The sequence below is a fragment of the Synchiropus splendidus genome, chromosome 17 (genome assembly GCF_027744825.2).
Source record: "Synchiropus splendidus isolate RoL2022-P1 chromosome 17, RoL_Sspl_1.0, whole genome shotgun sequence".
Classification (NCBI taxonomy): domain Eukaryota; kingdom Metazoa; phylum Chordata; class Actinopteri; order Syngnathiformes; family Callionymidae; genus Synchiropus; species Synchiropus splendidus.
In genome coordinates this window covers 19,213,627-19,222,271 of record NC_071350.1, presented here as the reverse complement: position 1 = coordinate 19,222,271, position 8,645 = coordinate 19,213,627, and the positions used below count along the sequence as shown (strand labels likewise).

Genomic DNA, 8,645 nt, shown 5'->3' with positions numbered 1-8,645 from the left:
CAGGGGCCATTTGTTCTGGGAAAGGTGGCCCCTGAGATCAAAAAGGTAAAGATGTACCGGTGCTGTAGATAACACTGTCTTCAGGGGAAGTTTGTAGAGACGGCAGCGTTTACTTCTGATGGGGTTCAGTGTCTGAGATACCATCTGCACCTGACGTCCCCCACTGACTGGGGGCCGGAGCGTCTCACGTGAGGCGAGAGGCGGCGCCAGCGAGGCGGCGCCAGTGAGGCAGCGCTGCGACGTGGGTGATCTGAGGGCTCCGTCCCATTATGCTGGGATTGTTCCACTGAGCGCGCTCCAGCCGTTTGCACAGGTCCATATCAATCGTGCAATTTGGGGCAATCACAGACAAAGTCCGCTCCAAACATGGAATTAACAGACGTCCAATCCAGCAGTTTCCTCCACACCTGGTTTTCTCTTCAGTTTTCACTGCCGTGGTGTTGGTCTACACAGGCTGAGCACCAGGAGGTCACGAGCACAGGAGAGAGGAGGGCGAGCTCAGCCGATCCACGGGAGAACCCCAGAAGGATCCAGAACCCCTCATCCTACATGTGGACTCCGACTCACAGAACCGCAAATATGTTCAACGTGTGTTCAACTTTTTTTCCCAGCAGCTCCGTGTGCAGCCTGAAACACCCTGAAACCTGGTCCTGGTCGATGGGATCTGACTGCTGTTCTGGAAGGAGCCTGCTCTTTCCCTTCTGGCCTTGGGTCACACACCTTGGTCGGCTTCCCCAGACACGTCACCTTGGAGGATTTTGACCACGACTTGGACCTAAACCAAGTCAGTCCCGTCTTTCGTCGCAGGTGATGTGTTCCCTCGGCAACGTAAACACTGATCCATTGACGTTGTTAAAATGATACAATTTCAAGCACTGTTATTGTGAAACACACAAACACAGCTCAACAGCTGACAGCTCGATAATTGACAAACAATTTCGAGGTTCAAACGTTTGAATTCATTCATCATATTGACGGATAAAACTGATAAATATTTGCCAGTAAGTTTGCTAACTTTCTGCATTTCACTTGGTTTAAACTGACTAAGTCACGGCTTCAAAATATAAAGCGGTGACGATTATATTGACCAAACCAAAGCTGCGAAGGCGTGTTTGTGTTTGTTTGTTTCAACACTCCAGAACACACAGAGATTCAGTGGCGCAAATGTCTTGATGTTGCTGATCCACCGCATCCTTGTGTAGTTCAGTCCACTCTGGTCCACTCTCAAACACCTGCAGGGAGGGAAGAAGGTGGCGGCCGCTGAGGTGCGTGCTGGTGTGTGAATGATGGAGCGGCTCCCCAAATGTCCACAGGAGCTCCGCCTCCATCCATCCATCAGTGAGAAGTGTGCGCCTCCAATCACCGCGCAGGAGGCCGGACCCGCCCTGGTCCAGAGCCGGAGCCAGTGTTGCCCACGCCAGCGTGTTCACACGGGGGGAAGACGTGGACCCCCCGCTCTCTGCTCTCGCTGCTTCACACACACTTTCTCCTCCTCAACAAACATTTCTCAGCTGGTTTTCAGCGAACGTTCCCACCACATTCCCAGGCTGTCTTCTAGCAAGGCTCTGAAAAGGGTAAGATCAGTCCCGACCCAAACCAGAACCGCTGCGGTTGCAACCGCCAGAGTCAAACAATGTTAGAGTCCCGGACCAGCAGCGAGCTGACCCTCCGGTCGTCACCAGCCTCCCCGAGACCCCGGCGTTTCTTCGCCTCCTCCTCTCTTCAGTGGCAACATGTGGTTGACCTCAGACTATTGTGTTGCAAGAGTGAACGTTTTTCCTGAATATAATCCGGCTCACTCTATTTCTGGAGAATGGAAGGCTCACTCAAGAGCAGCGTTGGTCCTGGTGTGACAGAGGGACTGGAAACTTCCAAAACCACACTGATGTTCTCGGCGAGTTCTCTGCGCCGCCATCACCAACTCAGGCTTCCATTTAATCAGACATCATTTGAGTTCCTTCCTCCCCGGAGGATGGAGAGAAGGCTCCTCTTTGTTTGGTTCAACTTCAGTTTGTCCAGTCACAGTGACTCCAGCCATCGCAGACCCCTCTTCACCCTTCTGTGGAGGCCAGTCCAGTTTCAAGCTAGCATCAGAGGGCTGCGGACGCCAGCATCACACCGGCTCCTGCTTTACCTGAGGTTTTCAAGGTTTCAGGAAAATATCTACAGCCAGAGGCAGAGCTGGTTAGACATTGTCTTGTATTGACCTATGGTTGTGTTACGTTCGGAGTGCGGGGCGGAACCCAATGGCAGTGATGAAAGAGTCACAAGAGGCTGGAGCGAGTCAAATACGATTGAATAAATAATACAAAAATATGCAACAAAAGGCGTCACCGAACCAGGAGAAAGAATGCAAGGAGAGTCTGTAACAGGAGAACACACGCACACTATGAGCAGTAAAACACAAAGTACACTATCGAGGTCGTGAACACAAACACACGAGTAGAAAGTAAGAGAAAGAGACTGAGACTTTACTGATCCCTTTGGGATGACTCCCTCCAGGAGGTCTACATTTCCAGCAGCAATAGAGGCAAGAAAGGGCCTGCGGTCAGGAAGAGCATCACACAGAGAATAAAAAAAAAAAAAAAAGATACTAATAACATAAAAATAAAATAAATAAAAAGTTAAAATTAAACTAGATTAAAATAGGTTATTGCACCAGAGAAGAAAACAGAGAGAAGAGTGAGAAGCCACGCGGAGCAGGGAGAACAACGGGAGTCAAAATACAAAAACTCCAGGGTTTAGAAAGAGCTGGACAGAAGACAAACAATGGATAAATGTACAGCAGGCAGCGAGAACTGAACACAACAAATTAGCAGTGAGGACAGAAGGAGTGGAGCTGGCAGACGTCGCTGGAGTCCAGGTGTTTTGAAACCCGAATGATCAGGGGTTGATTGGCTCCAGCCGTGTGCCACACAAACAGGAAGGACGGAGGGAGAAAACAAGACGGGAGTCAAGGGAACAAAATTGAATTGAATTGAACATTTGCACTACAACAGTTGTGTTTTTATTGGAAGAGTGTAAATCATGAATATTTGTAACCATTCGAATGTGACACAGCATTTCAAACAAATTCTGAATTTCATTTTAAACCAGACAAAGCTGCATGACTCATGACAAGAACTGAACGTTTAGATAAAAGTTTATAAATTGCGATGAAAGAGGTCTGTGACCTCAGAAGGGCCATAGAAACGCGAGCCCCGCGTCTGATGCGTTTTCTTTGAGTCCACACGTTGACAGCGGGAGGCAGGGTGGACTGTGAGACCTGTTCCTCCCAGCTCCTACTGAGCCACGATCTCATCGCCTCTGCTCAGCACGGGCTGGATGACCAGGGCCTGAATATATTGGTGATGTTTAGCAGATGCTTGTGGAAACCATCAGCGGCTGCTACTCTCTTCCCCTGGAACAGCACTGTGTGCTTCACTGACTCCATTGACTCCAAACTCAGTTGTGAATGCTGCTCAGATGCGAGGCACAGGTGTCCATCACCTGCTCCTGGAAAGTAACAATTGCACCAGACTCCATAGTCGCAGCTTGGCTTCTTTAAGTGCTGCGTTTTGCCTGAGCTGTAGGACTCAGCTCTTCACTGATGCTCAGCCTGTTGCAGCTCTCAGGATCATGAAGGTGGTCTCCACAAATGGTGGTCGCTGCACTGACTGGGCTCCATATATTCCTCGTGTTTACATGCTGCAGAGGACCTTGCAGCACTGTAGTGAGGACACCAGCAGGGGCTCCAGGGTCAGCCTGGACTGTCTGGTCTCAGGTTTCTGTTGTCGTTTTCCTGGGAGTTTGATGTGATGTTTGGAAAGCAAGCTGCAGGGTGTGTGTGTGTGTGTGTGTGTGTGTGCGCTTGACGGTGTTGTTACAGCATCCTGGGCGTCAGAGGATCTGGTTTCCAAACACACGCTGATCTGCGACTCCACGTTTGGGAGGACTTTCAAGGGCATTAGGAGCTGAACCCTTGTCTAAAGGTCTATTCCAGGCTGGGTCAGGGAGCCCACCCAAACACATGCACCCAGTCCGTCACACACGCCGCTGATGTCAGCGGGGAGTGGGAAGCTGGGCGGAGGCTTCTGAGGCAGAAACACGTGCCAGCAGGGACCAACGTAAACAGACAGGCTCGCAGCAGGGCGAGGCCGTGATGGAGGACTAAAGCCTCTTAACACCCAACACTGCTCCAAACATCCAAAAACACTGTCCGTCACATGACTTGATGTTTCCCAGCCTCCTTCAGAGAAAAGAGACGGAGGTGGAAGGTAAACAGCAGCGAAGGTCGGAGGATGGCAAAGGTAAATAGAGGAGCAAATGGAGGCGTCGCCGGGATAATGGCTTCCACATGCTACAAGGTTCAACACTTGCTTGTAGTTGGAGTCAAACCAGCAGCGGAGCTTTCCAACCTTCATAAATGTGAAATATGCAGCTTCCTTTACATAAACACGCCTTAGAAAAACAAGTCCCAGGAGCGTGTCCGTTCCTCGGGTCCGAACGCTTCCTGCTGAGGAGAGCGGCGGCTCCACGCTGGTCGACCTTCTCGTGACGTGGAGGACAGGAAGCGTGACCCGCTTCTCTCAGCAGCAGGAGGAACTGAGGCTTCCTCACCAGTCTGGACCGGCGTGTTGGCTGCGCTCCACCCGGGGCTGTCAGAAATATCCACTCTCTGAAAAGTGTCGATACTCAAACGCTGTGTCTGTATACGTATGTAAAGTATATCAAGCAAGCTGGCTCTGTACTGCTGAGCTGAGTTGGGCCGAGAGATGAACCCAGAAATCTCAACATGAAAACATTTGTGTTTGTAAGGCATATTTTAAGTCGGACTGACCTCAAGACAACTTCCACGGAACAAAGTATCAGAGCCGCTCTGGTGTTTTCACAGCTGCCCTTCCGTGCCAGGAACACCAGGTCCAGTTGGTACCATCGTGTACGGACGGCTTCATCGCGCGAAGTCAGCCAGTCGCGTTGTTGCAGTTCTGCTCCTGGAACTGTCGTGTTCAAAGCCCTGAACGTCGGCCAGAAAAGCAGAATCCAAATTCACCATCCCCACTGCCAATCTAGCTTTTGTTTTGCTTGTTGAGAAACAAACATGAAATCACAAACTCGGCAGCCGGGCTGGAAATACATGAGCATCATTTCAAGCCCTGTGTTATGAAAACGCAGTCTTCCCACACAGCTATTCAGATGCGGCTGCGGAGCGGCGCAGCGAGACCCACCTCTGCAGCAGCGGGTTAAAGTCCACAGCAGCCAGTGAACTATTGATAACCGCTCCGTCCCTGGTGGTGCGCTTCTCTGTTGACTGGATCAGGGGCAGCAGGAGAGATCAAGCCCCGCTCAGCGTGAGTGCCGCTCCCTGGGGCCCCGCTGGAGGTCAGCGGAGGCTGCGGACCTCCTGCCTGGCAGCTGAGGGCTGCGCTGGCGATTGGTGGAGGAGCGGTAAAAACACTGGCTCCATCTGCTCAAACAGCAGCTCATTCCAGGACGTGTCTTCCTCAACTGCACCCGCCGCTGTCATGTGGGGCGGCGAGCGCCGCCGCGTCTATTAGGGGGCGCTGAGCTCTGCTGCGGGAGGCCAACAAGAAGACCCAGCTGCTCCGTAGTGCTTCAACCTCCTCAGTCCAATTCACGAAATAAATCCTGATAAAGGAATCCACTTTGGGCATCTGCGTTCCCCATCACTCCAGGCTCCAGTGGAATTTGGTCATGAAACTTTCTGGAAGCACAAACGGATGTGGCTGACGGAGGGAAAACACTTGAGGAGAAACGTCCGCGGAGCGCAGCAGGAGCAGCAGGTCAGGGGTTTGACCTGAGGCTCGGCGACTGACCGCTGCAGAACCAAGGACCCTGACCTCCTGGGTGTGAAATCTGACCTTCAGCAGTTCAGAAGTCACAGACTTGCGTGAATCTGCAGCACAAATGATGGTTCTGATGGATAGCAGCAGGAAAGAAGCCTTGAGTGGAGGGAGCTCTGTCTTCAGCCACCAGGTGCAGGTAAACAAGCTCTTCAGCTTCAGCATCAGAGTAGAGACGCCGGCGCCAGCGAGCAAATCATGAAGCCAACATTTAGGGACCTTTTGCCCAGAAAGTTTGCCTCAAACAGGCTCTGAAACCGACTGCAACGCTCACGCTTTTCCACTGTAAGCAACCCGTCCAAACAGCAGAGAAACCGCTATCCTTCCTTGAGCAGACGCAGGGGTCACCTGAGGACAGTGTTCCGGCCCGGCAGCCAGAGCGAGCCGTCGCTCATCTCACCACACTCCGGAACACCTGAGGAACCAGGACGACGAGCCATGACGTCGTGTGTGTCGCAGGTCATGAGTGATGACATCATCATGGTGACTGGCGCTGCTGTCACCGCCGTGCGCCCTGCATCAGTGATGACATCCTCCTCCTCCTCTGCTGAGCAGTCAGCAGCAGCTTCCCAGCACTCCATGCTTGACCAGGTCTCCGCTGCGCCCTCCACCCTGGAGCCTCCACCTCGGCGCTTGGTTCTTCTCTGTATCATCCAGGCTCGTCGGTGGATGAAGCTTCCATCGATACACGTCTGAACAAACTCTGAACTTCATGTTGAGTGTGAGGAAGAAGCGCCAGTGAGGCCCATGAAAGTTTCATTCAAAGCCACAGAGGGTTTTCCTTCCTGGCCGAAAGCCTCTGCTCTGCTCCTTTCATGTGCAACACTCATGGTTCATGGAGCAGCTGAGCTGCAGGTGATTGTTGCAGACGCCTTCTCTGTTTGGCTGGTCTCTCCCGGAGGGGCGTGTCTGGGAGTCAGGTACCTGCCTGCCGACGCCTGCAGGGCCCTCTGTCTCGCCGCTGAGCTGCTTCAGAATTACAGGGCTCTGAGACTTTGCACTGCATCGTGGGCCGTGGTCGCCATGTTCACGCTCGACAGGCTTCGCTCACAGTCGCTGTTGAATCCAGCGCTGGAGCCAGAGACTCTGCACTTCATCCAAGAAACTCTTAGTTAGGTAAAACTGGAGAAGATTAAAAAAAACAAAAATACATGGCTCTCTCTCCTGAAATGTAATAATGTAAAGACCTTATTATTATAGTTAATATTTATTTAGGGCGATGTCAAATTATCTGTGGACTGACATTCAATTTAGGTTCACTTTTTAAAATGAAATTGAACCAAATATTTAAAAAAATAAAATAAAATTTTATCTTTTCTTTGTATTTGACTTTATTACATTTTAATTTCCTTTAGTGTTGGGTTTTTGTGTTTATTTTGAGTGGATCTATTTTATTCTTTGTTTGTTATTATATTTGTTTGTTTTCTTCAAAAAGGGAAAATCTTCCATAAAACAAATTCTGACAAGAAAATAAAGGGTTGATGCCACTGATTCTCGCTTTTAAAGGCCCAGAATGGAATGTTGCGTGTACGTCCCGAGTCCAGAAACCACCTGAACCTTCAGTTTACTCACCTGTTATTAGACTTTTGTCCGGCCTCATCTGCGGGTCAGCTGCTCGTTCTATTCACTGTTCCTCCTGCTGAAGCCAGAACAGTGGAATACTCTGGGGATGAACGGCAGAGGAGCAGGGCTCCGGACCGGCCGTCATATTTCGCACGGCTGTGACAGACAAGCCGCCGCACCATCAGACGCCTGTCATGTTCCGTCCCGGCCCCCGCGGGACCGCCGTCCTCACCTGCGCGAGCCGCGCGGAGGCGTCACGTGAATGGATTCATGGGAAGCGGATGAGAGGAGCATAATTGTTTGGAGTATTCATTCCAGGTCCCAGCTCAATTTCACACCCTCCACTTAAGTGAGTGGGAGCGAGTGTGTGTTCCGAGTGGCTCCCGAGTGTCATCGCTGATGGCTGTCACCGCCCCTACTTAGCGTGCACGCGCGCGCTCCCTCAAGTGTCGCTCGCGCCTGATCGATTTCACCGGTGAGAATGTTAAATCACGGCCGCGACTCAGCGTCGCTCTCCTCGCTTCACCTTTGACCTTCAACACCTGACCTTGGTCGGTCTCAGCGGCACACGTCACGTGACCTGGGAGCGCCGTTCGGACCCCAAAACCACGTGATCGGTGCCATGACTTGTCTAAACTTCTGTTAAAATACGCATGAGTTGGAGTGGAAATAAAGCAGTGAATGATTCTTAACATGAAGCACATCGTTACGCTGATAATAAAACTGATGTCACTTTTGTTGTTCACATTTGTTTAAAAAAAGTCGATCACTCTTTCTTACCTTTCATGACTGTGATGTCTTTCTGCTGCACCTTTCTAATCCTGGGACTGTTTTTCTTCGTTTGTAGAGAAGCTGCTTGCTACTTGCTGAAGTGAAATCACTGCCACCTAGTGGCGGGAGGCTGTGTGACGTCACCACAAACGCTGGTGAAGCTAGTTTACTGTCCAAGTCGTTTACACAGGAGTTTAATGGAGCTGAACTCGGAGCGGGAGCTGGGACCGAGCCCTTCCATCAGGTCGGACCTTCTGCTTCGTCTCTGACCCAGCAGCTCATCAGAGCTCGCACATGTCCATCCCTCAGTCCGTCCGCACCGTGAGAGGAGGGTGAGGCCCGGCGTCAGTGGCAAACACAAGTTTCACGTGAAGCTCACGACAGGAAGTGTGTCGGCGGCGTTGTCAATGAAGGGCTCCACTTCAGACGGAGGAGTGTGTGTGTGTGTGTGTGTGTGTGGATGAGGTT

The 8,645-nt window shown here is 51.4% G+C and overlaps 1 long non-coding RNA gene across 2 annotated transcripts; it reads right to left on the bottom strand.

The window, feature by feature from the left end:
• Positions 1–3,032: 3,032 nt before the first annotated feature.
• Positions 3,033–8,244, bottom strand: LOC128748747 (uncharacterized). 2 transcript variants are annotated; one of them, XR_008412834.1, is made up of 3 exons: positions 8,187–8,244; positions 4,820–4,996; positions 3,033–4,657 (listed from the first exon to the last, which is right to left on the bottom strand). It is a non-coding gene; the product is annotated as an uncharacterized LOC128748747 (long non-coding RNA). The 2 variants fall into 2 exon arrangements; XR_008412835.1 differs by having other exon boundaries at positions 3,033–4,637.
• Between the last annotated feature and the right edge of the window lie 401 nt (positions 8,245–8,645).